General features: G+C 53.9%; 1 long non-coding RNA gene across 2 annotated transcripts in view; it reads right to left on the bottom strand.

The window, feature by feature from the left end:
- The window catches only part of LOC112305548 (uncharacterized), a 46,952-nt gene extending 36,272 nt beyond the window's left edge, over window positions 1-10,680 (bottom strand). For both annotated transcript variants that reach the window (XR_002974821.3, XR_008426742.1), the window contains exon 1: window positions 9,373-10,680. This is a non-coding gene — a long non-coding RNA (uncharacterized lncRNA). The remainder of the gene's footprint in view (window positions 1-9,372) is intronic.
- Between the last annotated feature and the right edge of the window lie 4,492 nt (window positions 10,681-15,172).

Raw genomic sequence — 15,172 nt, 5'->3', positions numbered from 1 at the left:
GTCCATAGGACACTCTGTCGTCTTCCTCAGCAACGATGAACGGGTTCACCAAACAAGTGTCAAGTCCCATTCCAGGCACTGACACCAGAGGTGACTGAGACACAGGCTGCCCTGGAAAAGTTAGGGGGCAGGGAAGAGGCCAGAGTTCAACAGACTCCAGGGCATGGAGGACTGAGGCAAACAGCCTGGGAACATGGCAGGTGCGAGGGCTGGCTGGGGACTCTAGATAAAGGAACTGGCATCTGTGAAGGAAGTGGGGGTGAGGGCAGGGCTGGGGGTGGGGTGGGTGCTCTGGCTGGAGGGGACAGTGTGAGCAAAGTCCTGGAGCTGGGAAAGTACGGAAGTGACGGCATCCAAGGAACAATACACAGGCCAGGTCCCCAATCTATAATTGTCACCTTGCCAGTCACACCCAGTGGCCATGGGCCGAGAAAGAACTTCACTGCGAATGAATGAACAAGAGACCTTGTTTGCAGGAACAAGCAGTCCTGGGTAGCTGTGGGGGACGGGGGCACAGGGCAGAGCAGACTGGCAAAGCTGGAGGCCTGGGTGTGGCATTCACCCTGTCACCCCCTCCCCCCAGATCCCCATGGAGGATGTCTCCCCAAGAAGCAAGCCTCCAGCCTCCTGTTGCTTCCATAGCCCCACAGCCCTTTGAGTAGGAAATAAAGGTCCAGGGCTCAGACAGGACACACAATAGGGGGCGGCACTCTGTAGGAGCCCCCACGGCCAAGCAGTCCTCCCAGAGCCTAAGAGCTAGGGGCTTGCTTGGGGGGCTTACTGCCATACCTTGTCCCCTTTCCTTTCCTTCCCTTTGGACAATTTGGTCTAAACAAAGTCCCAGGGAGAGTAGGGCTGCCTTTTATAGCTGTGACTTGCCGGGCTTTTCCCTGGGGAGGGGAGGGTACAGTTCCCCAGGGGAGTTGGTACTGGTAAGGGCAAGTGGTCAGGCTGGGGCCTTCAGGGACTCTGGCCAGCAGCTCCACTTCCTTAACTGGATTGTTGCCATTTTTTTATGATGTACACAGTGAGGGGCCCAAGAGACAGATGTCTGAGCAGCACAGAAGCATGCTGGCAGTCTCTTTCTACAGATGGGGAAAGTGGAGGCCAGACGGACAGAGTGAGGTCCTTCTCCTGGGTCCAGTGGCTGGCAGGGCCCTCACGCTCTGACCCCGCTGCCCGCTGGAGCCTCCTCCACCCACCCTTTCCTGACACGTTGCCCCAGTTCTTTCTGCCAGTAGCCTCCCTGCTGCTCCTCCACCCCCCTCCCCCATCTCCTCTGGGAGGCCTGCCCATGTTCCCACAGCCTCAGCCTGGCCCCGCCCTCCACCAGTGTGATTCTGGAGAGTTTGTGCAGTTCTGAGATGAAGACCTCACACCCTGGAGAGGCAAGGGCCTGCCTGGGGCCTGCCTGCCTGTCTCATTCAGTGCTGCAGCCCCGGGGCCTTCGCACAGTGCAGCCTCCCCGAACACTGCTGCAGGAAGAACGGCGTCCACCCAGGCATCTTTCTAATGGCCACTTGTGGCTGTCCCTTTGTAGTTTTCTCCACCTCACCAACCCTGCCCAAGGTAGCCCTGTAGATAGTTTTCCAGCCATAAACTCGCACACAGGATCAGCATCCAGCAAGACAGTGGGAGGGGGTTCTGTCTCTTGGAGGGTAAGTAAGCACTGAGTAGGGCCTTTTCTGTACCTCCTGGAGGAGGCAGAGTCCTGCTGGAAATGCCCACGTCTCCTCTCCCTGAATGAGGTGCCAGGGACTAGTACGACAACCATAAACACGCCCGTCCTCAAGGGGACCTCTGATCCTGGTCCCGAAGCGGGCACCACCCCTGGTGAGTAGAAGAGGATCCTCTCTCCAGTACTCAGGCCTCTGCCAGGTGACGCCACCACTCCTGTACTCAGACCCAGCTCTGTCCCTTGGCTGCCCCAGTGCTGCCCTGGCCACAGGCCTCAGGGTCACTTCTGGCAGGCTTTGCTACCTGCTGGCTACCAGCCTGTGGCCCTGGGTGCTGAGGATGGCATCCCGGACCCCGTGTGTCAGCCTCCCACCTTCACCACTGGACTGCAGGGGCCGCACGGGCAGCACCCACTGGGGGTGTCCCGGCTGTGAGCCCAGGCTCCTAGAGGCGGTACTCTTTGGATCGCTGTGAGCCTCACTCCCCTCCTGGTCCCTTCTCAACACCAAAGCACTGGAAACAAAATCCTGGATCAGGTTTCAAGCCTCAGCTATAAAGGACATTATCATTTTTTTGTTAAAATGTACATAAAGAAGCAATTTTCATTTGTATCATTTAAAGTTTTTTATTATAATTATCATCATCCTACAAAACTCACTGATTTAGTCCTTAATGTTGCCTCTGTCGACCGTGGAGTCCATGGGCTTCTAGCCTGACCAGGGTGGGCTTTATACAGACAGGCCCCTCCTGGACCCAGCCTCGACCCAGCACCCCAGGACCCCAGGACTGGAACCCCCCCCCCCCGGCACTGCCAGCCTGGGGTCATGCAGTGGGGCAGGATTCAGGCCACGGGATGGAGCTGCGTGACCCACATCTGTTCATATTATTAGCACTGGAGCTGGCAGCCAGGGCTGTAACACAATTCGAGGAACTGTTGACTCCGCTCGGCTCACGTTTCCAGCCTCTGGCCCCTCCCTGCACCCCAGCCTGTTTGTGATCAGGAGAGCCAGAGGAGACAGCAAGAAGACAGCGCGTCCCTTCAGTGCACTGATGATGTCAGTGCAGGCCCTGGGGGCCTTTGGATGACCCGGGTCAGCTGCCTGGTCAGTGGCATCCTCCCCTACCTGTTCCTGGGGTCCCAGCTTCTGAGGACCTGCCCTCCCTGGCCCTCCCTGCCTCCCAACCCCCCTCTGACTGAAGCAGGGGAAGGTGATGAGGTGGGGTGGAGGGGCAGCGGGGAAGAATACTGCCATAGACTGCCATAGACCCCCAGGACGAGGCCGAAAGATTTCCCTCTGTCCTGCCTTCCTCATAGACTCCTCCCTCCTCTTCCCGCCCTTGGTGCCTGCAGGTGACAGCATCCAGGGATCAGCTAGGGGAAGTCTGGGCCTTGGCCGGGTGCCCCAGATGGTGGCTCCAGGAAAGGACCAGAGTTCCTGGCTGGGTGCCCAGCTCTGTGCCCACAAATGGGGGGATCTCAAGTCAGTCTCCTGAGCTCGCTTGAACCCGTTTCCGTCATTTGTGAAGTGAGGTTCTCAGCCCTGTTGGGGAGGTTGGGGGCGGGGGGGGGCGCATGAGAAGAGGCGTGTGGAAGTCCTTCACAAGCCCAGAAGTGCCTCACAAGGTCAACTGTGGCCCAGAGTGTAACTTTAGTCCTGTGACTTCCATGAGGAGGGACAGGGGTCTATGGCCCCAGTGAACTCTGTAACAAGGGCTGAGACAGACCTCAGTGTCAACAGGAACCAGGATTTGGAAAATCTGAAGGCTTCTGTACTTGGTAGAAGTGCCAGGAGGTGCCGGGCTTGGGGTCTAATTACTGGACTTCCTGGAAAAGGAAACAAGGACATCCTTGCCGGTGAGCCACAAATGATAGTGTTAGAGATGGCAGGCACCCTGAAGGGGGTTCTCAAACTGGGTCCCCTCAGGCCCTTGGATGCCCTGGGTATGAGGGGGAGAGGGGGCATATGGTCCAGTTTTTCAATCACCTACTGTTATTTCTTTTCTTTAGTGTAATTAGAACCTTGACTAGAAAAGAGGTTTCAGTACTAAAAACAAATATTTAAAAACCAGAGACCTAATCTATCTCCACAGCTTTACCAATGAGAAAGCTGAGGCCCAAAAAAGAGAAGTGACTTGTCTGAGACCACCCAGCTAAGTAAGGTGTGTCAGAGCTGCTGCCTGGCCACTAACCCCTGGCCCACGAGAAAATGGCCAACGCCCTGAGGGTGAGGAGAATAGTGGAAAAGGAAGGGGTGCCCCCATCAAGGCCTGGGCCCCAGCCACAGCTTCCCTTATCTGACCCCAGGGGTGAGGCCTGAGGGCCAGAAGACATATTGCCCCAAAGAAGGCAGCCCCCAGATGCTGATCTAGGTTGGATAACAAGGTAAGGGTTCCTCCGCCCACTTCCTTGACCAGCCAAGAGCTAGGCCCCACCCAGCAAGGCCTCTCCAGCTAACAAACTACCCCAGCCCCAGCTGTCCAGCGTGCCACCGACTGGCCCAGGCATTCCCTCAGATTCCTCACTGCAAGTGTCTGAGGCAGGCAGACAGGTGCGTCTCTTCCCATTTTCCAGCTGAAGACACTGAGGCACCCAGCAGTAAGTGGGCCTGGAACCAAGCTCCCCTGATGCAAGTCCTATGCTCTCATCATCATTTCCTGCTATTTCTGGTGTTCCTTCCCATCCCTCTCCAAAGGCGGATAGCTGGCCTCTTCCCCAAGCTCAGCCCTTGTACCCAACCCTGCGCTGACTGGCCCACCCTACCCCTCATTGGCTTTAACAAGGAGAGCTGCCCCCGCCAAGGTGCTTCGTGGGTCTTCAGCCAGCCCAGAGCTCCGGGCCTTTTGCATGGCCTTGGCTCAGTCCTTCTCCTGTACAGGTGAACAGAACATCTCCTGACCACAAAGAGGTAGGACTAGGCGCACCTGCCCTTTCCCTAAGATACAGCCTGCAGCTCGGCGCCAGGGTGACCCATTGCGGCTTTCTGGCCCTATCCTGCCTAGCGCTGGAAGTCCCAGGTCCCAAGAAATTCCTCACACTTGGACAAATGGGAGCAACTGGTCACTCAGCACACGTGTACCCAGGGCCATCATGCCCTGCCCTGCCCCACTGGACAGGGTCATTCTTTCTGCAACCTTGGTCCACACTGAGGCAAATGAATAGGACCACAGTCAGGCTCCTTGACCTGTCCGCCCCCGCAGACTGGATTGGGGCCCATACCACAGGCCCATAGTAGTCAGAGGCCTAAGTCTGCTCAGAGGTGAGCAGAGGGCCTAAAACCTCTTGGAGAACCAGTTGTACCCTAGGCACTAGGACAGAAAGAGCAGATAGCAGAGACAGTCCAAGAATGGCCCAGTGAGATCCTGAGCCTTGCTCCCAACCCAACTTTATCCTGAAGCTGAGGGAGACCCCATGTGGGGCAACCCTCAGGCTGGAGCCAGGCAGGGCTGGCCTGGGACTCGCTGAGGCTGCCTCTACCTGTCTGAGTTTGAGGTGAGTCATTTCCTTCCTCTGCTGGTCTGAGGCTGAGAGGGGAAGGGAGGGGAGAGCATCTAAAAATAGCAGGGCCCAGACTTAGTGATACCTAAAGAGCATCTCCTGGGCACAGGAGGAGGCAGCTCCTCGTGCAAGTTGACAGCAGGTATGGCCCCCAGACACAGGCCTGCACGAGGCCGAGGAGGAGGAGGATGCTGAGACCCCCCTGCCCCTCCCCTTCCCAGGATCAGCGTAGGGAGCTAAGATGTGGAGGAGGCGTCTTGAAGGCTGAGACACAAGGAGCAGTACTGGGGTGGGCCGGGCTGGGCCGGGCTGGGCCGGGCTGGGCTGGGCTAGGGTGGGAGTTCAAAGAGAAGAGAGGCCTCCAGCAGACAGGGCCTGGGGAGGGGCAGGAGGTTATATAATTTGGAAAGCTTAGCCCTCACTGAGGCTGGTAGAGGGGGCAGGGGCAGGATTGCCAACCTGGTTTTCCCTCCCACATAATCTCCACCCCGACCCGCACCCCCACACAGAGACACGCTTGGGGACACCCAGACATGGCCCTCACACTCAGCCTGCCTGTGTGAATCATTTCCTCTTAGTAGGGCTCACCTCCCTTGTAAGTACGACTCAGTTTCCCAGTCAGCAGCACAGACTGCGGCCCCACTGTGTGTGGAGCCACACCCTGGAAGCCAAGGAAGCAATAACATGACTCTCCCTGGCCTTGGGGACATCTTCAGAGGCCCACTCAGGAAAGGGCAAGACAACAGCCAGAAACACAAGAAGCAGGGAAGGCCCCGTGCAGTGGGACAGTCTGGAATCCGGCAGACTTGCACTGCCACTTCCCGGCCACGCAACCTGAGGCAGGTTATCTGGCCTCTCCCTGCCCCAGTTTCCACATCTATATAATGGGTGTCATATACGACCTTCACCGCACGCCAAAGACAGTAATCTCCCAAAGCAAAGGGAGCCCTTTGCCTCAAAGCTCATGGTATGAAGCCACAACTTTTATTTTTAAAATTGATTTATTGATTGATTGATTGTAGAGAGAGAGGAAGGGGAGAGAGAAACAGCGATTTGTTGTCCTACTTATTTACGCATTCATTGGTTGTGTTGTGCCGACTGGAGTTCGGACCTGCAACCTTGGAGTATCAGGCCAGCGCTCTAACCAACTGAGCTATCCAGTCAGGGCCGAGGCTACCAACTTTATAAAGCAAAAGGACCCTGAAGATTTCAGTACACGTTTCTTCTTTTTTTTTCCAGTACACATTTCTATCCCAAAAACCCTAGACAATAATATTCTACTTGGCCCCCACCTACGACAGGTAAAGGTGAGCTTTTACAACTGTGGCCACTATTACGAACATTTCATATTTACCTCATTTTCTCTTATCTTCACAACAGCTCTTTTTAAATAAAGATTTTATTTATTTATTTTTAGACAGAGAGGATGGGTGGGAGAAAGAGGGGGAGAAACATCAGTGTGTGGTTGCCTCTCATGCACCCCGTACTGGGGACCTGGCCCACAACCCAGGCATGTGCCCTGACTGGGAATCAAACCAGAGACCCACTAGTTTACAGGCTGGCACTCAATCCACTGAGCCACAGCAGCCAGGGCTACAGCAGCTTTATACAGCCAGCATTACTATCCTCATTTTACATGTGGAACCATGGAGGCCAAAGACAATAAGTAACTTGCTCAACATCATATAGTTAGCATATGGTAGAGACCAAATTTGGACCCAGATCTGAGGCGGATTCCTGTGCATTATGAGGCACAGGTGGTGGTCTCTTACATCTGAAGGTGGGTGAGGGGACATTGATCTCTGACCCTTCCAAGAGTTGGCCTTTGGAGACTAGCCTGGGATGATGAGAATAGGCCAAGCCCTTGACTTAGGGCTGCATTTCTTCTGTCTCATCTCTGTCACCCTGGGCCCCCACCAGCCTTCACAGTCCCTCCTAGAAACACGGAATGTGCTACATTCTCTTCTTCTTTTTGGGGGTGGGGGGTGGGGGGAGGTAGGGGCTACTTTATTACAGCCTGGTGAGGGGAATGTCACGACCCTCACTTGACAGAAAAGGCAGACGGTCGAAGGGATCATGAACCTGCTGGTGGCCACAGAGCTGGCGGAGGCAGAGCCTGGACCAAGCCCTGGACTCTTCAGACTCCGAAGCTGAGACTATGCCCGCACACCCCTGCTGTCTGGCGTGTCTGTGTGTGTGTGTGTGTGCGCATGCACGCGCTGTCCCCAGCTCATCAGGCTTTCCCCGAGTCATCTCTGCTCCCACTTGCTGGATTACACGCAAAACCCAAACCTTGCATCAGCCAGACAGAGCTGCTTTCTGCTTCTCTGGGCTTTCCCCACCGTTATCTGAGTCATCCTCTGCCAGTCCCAGGAGACCGGAGAGAAGAGGCCTCTGATCCCTGTATACAGAGGGAGAGACTGAGGCAGGAAGTGACTTACTCCAATGAGTCAGCAGCCAGTTCGCAGGGGCACGGACTGGGAGGCCATCGTAATGTTCCTGGGGTGGCACATACTCAGTGAAAGAGTTTTTAATGCCACACAGTAGGCGCTAATATCAAGATGTGTGTTGGATTCATGAATGAATGTCGCAGGCCATGGGTGAAGAGATGAGGGATGACATTGCAGAAAAGATGAGTACGACATAGGGAAGGAAAAACACACCAGAAGCCCAATCTCGCCCCAGTCACAGACTCTCGGAGCCCAGCTGGGCCCGGTACTGTAGTTCACCCTTCTCCCCACTCTGAGAATTATCATGGCTATCATTTATTGGGTGAGTGCTATCACCACTGGGGCTTAACATTTTATGACCATTATCTTGTTTAATCTCTACTATAACCCAATGAGATTGGTATGTATCATCATCACCCCCATTTGACAGATGACCGATTTGTCTGAGTATCAGAGAGGTTAAGAAACTTCCTCCCAGGACACACAGCTCAGCCCTTGTTCCAACAGACCTGGGACAACAAATCCGGGAGCTAACTTAGAATAGCTCTGCGTATTCCAGCCGGGCAGACCGGCCCTGGCTCGTGCGGCACCCACGTGGGCTGCCCAGGTGTGTCTGCACCAGAAACTCGTACGTCTGTCAGCGCAGTGCAGGGGTGGAGAGACAGCCCAGAACAGAAAGCCAATCCCCGGGGGGAAATGAACCAGGGCACCTGAACTGCATGGGGTCTTCAGACAAGGGGAGTGCTTGGGCAGTGTGCCCGCACGTGCCCGCCGGCGTACCCACAGCCGCGTTCCCGGTCCGTGCAGGCCCAGTGAGCCTCCCGTGCGGCGCCCTTCCTCCAAACCCAGCGCAAGGAGCCAGGAAAGCTGGGGGAGGGGGTCAACTACAGTGAGTCCGTCTGCCAGGGCTCCTCCACCCCACCCCCAACGCCCGCCCTGCGCCCGCAGACGCGCCCCAGCCGCAGCACGTTGCCAGAGATTGCCCCATCCAGCCGCATCCGCTTGCGCCGTCCTGCACGTTGCGCACACTGTGCGCCCGGCGGGCGGGGCTGCCCAGGCTACCCTCTGCTGCGGCTCCCCACCCGGCACCCTCTCCCTCCCCGGCCCAGACCCAGGTCAGACTGAGTCCCCGGAGGCCCATTAACCCAGTGGTGGCCGCGGCCTTGTCCCAGACACCTTTGATGGTTGCCCTTTACTCCCTCTGCTCACAGCGGACAAATGAGGGAAATTGAATAAGCCAGTTTAGCAAGACAGGAAACTCCTGGCCACTTTGTTACGACTTCAACTTTTTTTTTTGCTGGGGGGGGGGAGTGAGGGGTGGGGGTGCGGGGCTGAGGGAAGAGGGAATAGGGGAGGGGACCCCTGGGGGGCGGGAATTTCTGTAGTTGAGGAAATTAGGGACTAATTCATTCCTCTAGATCTTCCTGGCCTCTGTCTACACCCCGGCTCAGGCATAGTGCTTGACCTTCCTACGTGGGGCACCAATTCTTGTTAAAATGTATTTCCTCACCCTCCTCCTGCTTTTAGTAACTGCCCCCCCCAAAAAAAAAAATTCCCCAGGTGAGAGAAGGGTGGGTTCAGGGTTGGAGCCGAAGTCTGACATTTGGGGCCTTAGCTTCTGCCTTTGGCATTAGTTTGCTGTTTCACTTGAGCAAATCCCCTGATCTCCCTGGGCTGCTTTTCTGTAGGGGAATCAGTAATAAGTAACCCGCCTGGCCCTAAGGCTCAGGACAGGCTTTGAACACCTACCATACGAAGCAGAGTTTCCTCCCGAACATTAATTTTCTCCTGGGTCTTTTCCGGCTGGAGCCATGGTATTGGTGTCTGGACTGAGTGTAATGAGCGGCTCTCTATCGCCTGTAGGAGAAAGTCCAGATCCCTTGGCTCGGCATTCAGGGCTTTCTGACGTAGATTCTGCCCTGCCCCTGAATACACCCCTACACTGTAGCCCTAGGAGCAGTCTTCCCCCAAACACACCACACAGCGTTCATACTTCTGTGTCCTTGCTCCCTCTGTTCCCTCTGCCAAGAACTCTTTTCCCTATACTCCTCAAATGACTGGCTCCTTCTCATCCAGCTCTCCACTTAAATGTCACCACCTGTGACATTTAATACCAGAGCGGTCTTTTCCAAGTACTCAGTCTAATGCAGGGCCTTCTTAGTCTTCCTCAAAGCTTCTTGTCCCTTCCCTCCTCCGCTCTTCCGGCATCTTGGGAGCAGCTTGTCTCTCCCGGGACTAGAAGGCTGGAGGGAGAGACCATGTGCATTTTCTTCATGTCCGTGTCCCCACAACGTACCAAGGTGCCTGGCATATAGAAAGAGCTTAATAAATATTTATGGAAAGGAAGAAAGGATGGATGACTGATAGCAAGCACACTGAGCTCAGCCCAAATGCCCGTCCGTAGGGACTGCTGTTGTAGATGATGGTGCAGCCGTTAGGTCGGTGTCTGATGCCTGGTGAGAAAAGAAAGTTGGTTTCTTTCTAATTAAAAAAAAAAAGAACTGGGGGTGGGGGTCAGGTGGGCGTGTGTGTGTGTATAGATATAATATAGACATATCTGTAAACATAAGAAAAACTCAAGGCGGTATATACACCGACCTGAACCCCTCTGAGGAGCAGGATACAGACCTGGTGATGGTTTGTTACGCGTCTAAAACCTCGACTGGACATCACCTCGTCCGGAAGTCTTCTCTGACCCTGCCCTCGTGTGAGAGGGGCTGCCTCTGAGCACGAAGCCGGGCGCTCTGAGGCTCACGGCCTGATGCTCCTTTCTCAGAGTCCAGTCCAGAGTCTGGGTGTGTGAGGCGAGGGCCCCACAGACGGACCGACGACAGCAGTGTTTCCGGGTGGGTGAGTCCATCCACCTGGTGCAGGTGGAAGCAGCTGGTGAAGACAGTGATGGCAGCAGGACTGTCACCAGGCAGCCTATCCCCGCCTCCCGGGTCATACTGCTGCAGGTGGCCTTGGTCTATCAGCAGAGCCAAAATGTGACAGGAAGCCTGGCCTTAGTGCAGAGCTTGGCCCAGCTGGCGCACTTCCAGATTTGGGACACTCAGGCCCTGCTGTGGGAGGCACACGAGGCAGCTTCTGACTGCCCTCGGGGCCCCTTGGAGTTGAGAAGTGTCGGGTGCAACTTGGAGTAAGCAAAAGGCCTCCTGCCGCCTACCTACTAGCTGTCTGCCCCACAAAGCTCCCATGAGGCCTGGAACTACACCGTGCAGCCCGACTGGGCCGGGGGAGGGGAAGGAGGAGCAGCCAAGGGCTCAGGGTCAGCTGTCTGAGCTTCCATTCCCACGGGGGCCTCTCGTTATGCTTCCTGGGAACAGAGAAGAGCACAAACCTTCGCCCTCACTACACTCTCACCCTGGTGTCCCGGAACAGGCTCCCCATCTGGAAAGTCGTGGGATGGGGCAGGGGCAGACCCTCCATTCTGGAGTTGCCCAGTTTCCAGTGGTTTCAGGTCCACACCTTCCAGCCGTGACCATGGACAACTGTCTTTGCCCCTCTGTGCCTCAGTTTCCCTAGTAACTTAGTACATGACAAGTGTTTAGAAGCAGGCCTAATATACTGAGCATACCTGTTATCTGTATGTGTTAGCTCTTATCCGTATGGCTAGGGTAATAACAGTACCTGACTCATCGAGCTGTTGCGAGGGTTAAATTAAATAATGCATGTCAAGTGCTTGGCTGTGTTGAGTGTTTACTTGTCTTCATAAAGATAATAGTATGGAAGGACAGATCCCAGTCCCTGAGGTGCCGGGAGATTAGCACGGTGGCTGCTGGTGGCTTCCTAGGAATGGAGTGCAGGGTCTGGCGTGGCCCAGGTGGCCACGTTGGTTTGACAGTGTTGCCATACTGGGTGTTGCTGAGCTGTCTCGTTGGCCAACTGCTGCTCCCTCAAACCCACTTCAACCAGCTCTGTCTGGCTTGGCTTTCTCAACACATTCTGGCAGCTGTCACAGGCCTAGAGCACTGGGCAAATTGTCAGGCCTGCTGCAAAATACATTGGAACTTTATCTGACCCCTGGCTCCCGTCCCAACCAGAAATACATTGGCTGGAACTTGCAGCCAAGCCTGAGCAAGCCTGGGGGATGGAGGAGGAAGGCAGCCTTGGATCACAGACTAGATATCCGGCCCACACCCTCCATCTTTGTTGCCCCCGCACCCGTTTTACTTGTACAATTCTACTAATTACTACTCTTTCTAGTTATGAAGTGGTTTCTAAAACTGTGGGCTCAGTCTTGAGCCCTGGATTTGCAGAGAAAGAAGAAAAAGAGGACCATTCCCCCCAAACTCAGTCAAGTTTACTGCGCACCATTCCTCTTTTTCTTCCGTCAGTGTTGATTTGTGGCAGGCTTTTTGAAGGCCAGGACAATCCTGTGTGGTGGCGCCGTCTGGAACTCCCCGGAAAATGCCCCTGACAATGGCAGCAGAGGCGGCCACGCCAGATTGGGATCTGGCGAGCTCTGCAGGGAGCATTGCTCAGTCTGTCAGAGTCTGCCCCAGTCGAGGGTGAGTCTGCCTCCCTGCCCTGCTCCCTTTCGTGACTCCCACAGGGAGGTTCCCGGAGCATAGCAGGTCCCCGGGGCCAACAGGTACCCCTGAAAGACCATTGTCTAAAATAAAAGGAATTCCAGGAGCACCCCACCCCAAGCATTCAACCATTTGAGCATTCAATAGAGCTTGTTAGTGAAAAGAAACAATGTGTTGTGGCCTGAAAGAACTTTAGTCATTAGGTTACATTTTTTTTAAAGATTTTCTTTATTCATTTCTAGAGAGAGAGGAAGAGAGGGAGAAAGAGAGAGAATTGTCTCTTGCATGCCCCCAACCAGGGACCTGGCCTGCACCCCAGGCATGCGCCCTGACTGGGAATCGAACCAGCGACCTTTCCGTTCACAGGCCAGCGTTCAACCAACTGAGCCACACCAGCCTGGGCAGGTTGCATTTTTAAGAGCTCCAAAGTTTCCCATTACACAGGTAATATTATCAAGACCCTAAGCCTCACAGATTTGGAGTTCCTTAGATAAAGAATGTTTGAAAAGCCAGCCCGGTCATATCTGAGTAAGGACTGGATATGAGATGATATTATGGAACCATTGTGAGCTTCCTCAGATGTGAGAATTGCAATGTGATTATGTAGCAGAACAGCCTATTCCTAGAAAATTTGTGTTGAAGTATTTGAGGGCGAAACATCATAATGCCTGCAACATTTTTTTTTCAAATGGTTCATACTCACACACAAAAAAAGAAAGTTAAGAATTTAACAATTGTTGAGCTAGGTGGAGAGGGTATCTAAGTGTTCATTGCAATTTTTGTATGTTTGAGGACTTTCTCAGTAAAACATTAAAGGAAAAACATTTAAATAAAATAAGCCATTCACATGAAAAACAAGATAAATAGAATTCAGCTTATTCCAGCTGAATCTGACCTCTCCTCTGAGTCTAGAAGAACAGAAACAAGATGGCCTACAGGCCTGCTGAGTTGAGCCAACCAAAGAGGTTTTTTAGAGAGTTTATTAGATACTTGTCTGGAAGCAGTACTACTCATTAATCTTTCTCGTTCCTGACCAGGAGAGGACTCATCTTGGAAACTGGGAGATTTCAGGTCTTTCAGCTGCTCGGAACCAGATTTAACACAAGTCCGGAAACACATTTTTAAGACATACTAGGAGCAAAGCCCTGAGACTTCACCAAAGATGTTTCCCCCTGTCTGTAATCTGACTGGGTACAAGTACCCAGGTACGCCCTGTTTTTTTACTGTGGTTGTTACATGTTGAATTGTAACTCACCGCCCCCGCCCCCACTAGCTCGAAAATTGAAGTCCTCACCCCAGCACCTCCAAATGTGACCTGACCTGGGAATAGGGTCATGGCAGATGTCATCAGTGAAGATGAGGCCAGGAGGGTGGACCCTAATTCAACCTGACTGGTGTCCTTATGGAAAGGGGAAATTGGGGCACACGGAGAGACACACACAGGGGAAACGCCGTGTGCAGGTAACGGCAGAGACGGGAGTGGTAGTTCCCCTGAGCAGGAATGCCCCAGATTGCCAGCAGACCACCAGAAGCTGGGTGAGCGGCCTGGGACAGGTTCCCGCTCCCAGGCTCGGAACCAATCCTACCTACACCTGGATTTCGGACTTCGGCCTCCAGAACGGAGACCGTAAACTTCTGCTGTTTAGCCTGCCCAGTGTGTGGTAATTTGTTATGGCGGCCCTAGCAGACCAACACAGTAGGAAAATATACACACCATAAAAAGCACCGTTCTAATCATTGTTTTAGAGTGTGTAGTTCACTGGTGTTAAATACATCCACATTGAGCAACTATTTTTTATTTTTAGCCAGGGCGAGCCCCAGGGCCACGGGAAGGGGGGAAGGCTGAGGTCCCTCTGCTCCTGCTCAGCTGTGTGCAGTGAAGAGAGGGGCACACGGCCTCCCGCCGAGGCCTCGTTGCCCTGTGTGGAGAAACTGTAATGGCATCATAGCTCGTAATTTACTGAGCAATTATTATGTTCCAGGGCCAGGCTAAGGGCTTTACAAGGATTATCTCTTTTAATAATCACAGTAACTTTATCAGGGAGGTATCATTAGTCCCATTTGACAGAAGGGGAAATTGAACCTCAAAGAGATTAAATAATATGGCTCCGTGTTGGCGGCCCTAAAAGGTACAGGGGTGCAGGTCTTAACCACTTTGTAATACTGCCTTCAATATCTTTTGGCCACACCGGCATAGGAGAAAATAAAAAGCATAAGATGTCGATCAGATTGAACATCTTTGTGCCGAATCAGCCAGCCACCCTGGAGCCCCCACCGCGCACACTGCTACGCCCACCGCCCCACCGCCCCGTGTCCCCGTGCTCTGGGGTGGGGCTCTGAAGAGCCCAGGAATTCCAACTTCGAACTCGGCTTTCCAGGTCATTTTGAAGGTGTATTTATGGAGGTCGGGAAATAAAACATTTTATTTGACAGCTTACTACCTTGACTTATCCATTTTGACTGTTTAAACGTGAGGCATATGGGTTTCTATCTGTGCTCTTGCCCGGTGCCCCAGAGGCCAGGGGCAGGCCACGCACCATGGTTTCCTTGAGCCAACAGATTTCCAATGGCCTCCCAGTGGTGGCCAGAGCTTGAAAGTCCCTTGGAGTAAAAGGGAGAAGCCAGTCTCTCTCTATGGGCCAGGCCCACTCTTCCCTCTAGCAGTTTCACCTATTTCCATCAAGGGGCAGGAAGACCGCTGCAGCCGTGCGGTGCGGGGAGAAGTCCAGCCCACCCAGGAGGTCTGACCTGATGGGCCACCTACCACAGCACCTGCCTCTCTGCAACTTGCACCCACCTACTCAGCCCAAATTTCCCTCAATCCTCAAAGTGCATTTGTCTTCTTTCTCTTCTACATACACCTCTCTGTTGCCCAGAATAGAAAACGCTAAAGCAGGTTTGCTGCCCCAGAAGAGGGAAAGACTGGGTTGAAGAAATAAGACAGAAAGGGGACCCTGCAGGGAGGGGTCTTGAGAAGAAGCCCCGGTGGAGGGGAACTCGGGGAGAAGGGTGAACAG

This window comes from Desmodus rotundus, chromosome 4 (assembly GCF_022682495.2).
Source record: "Desmodus rotundus isolate HL8 chromosome 4, HLdesRot8A.1, whole genome shotgun sequence".
In the NCBI taxonomy this organism is placed as follows: Eukaryota; Metazoa; Chordata; class Mammalia; order Chiroptera; family Phyllostomidae; genus Desmodus; species Desmodus rotundus.
This window is presented reverse-complemented; position numbering and strand designations above follow the sequence as displayed.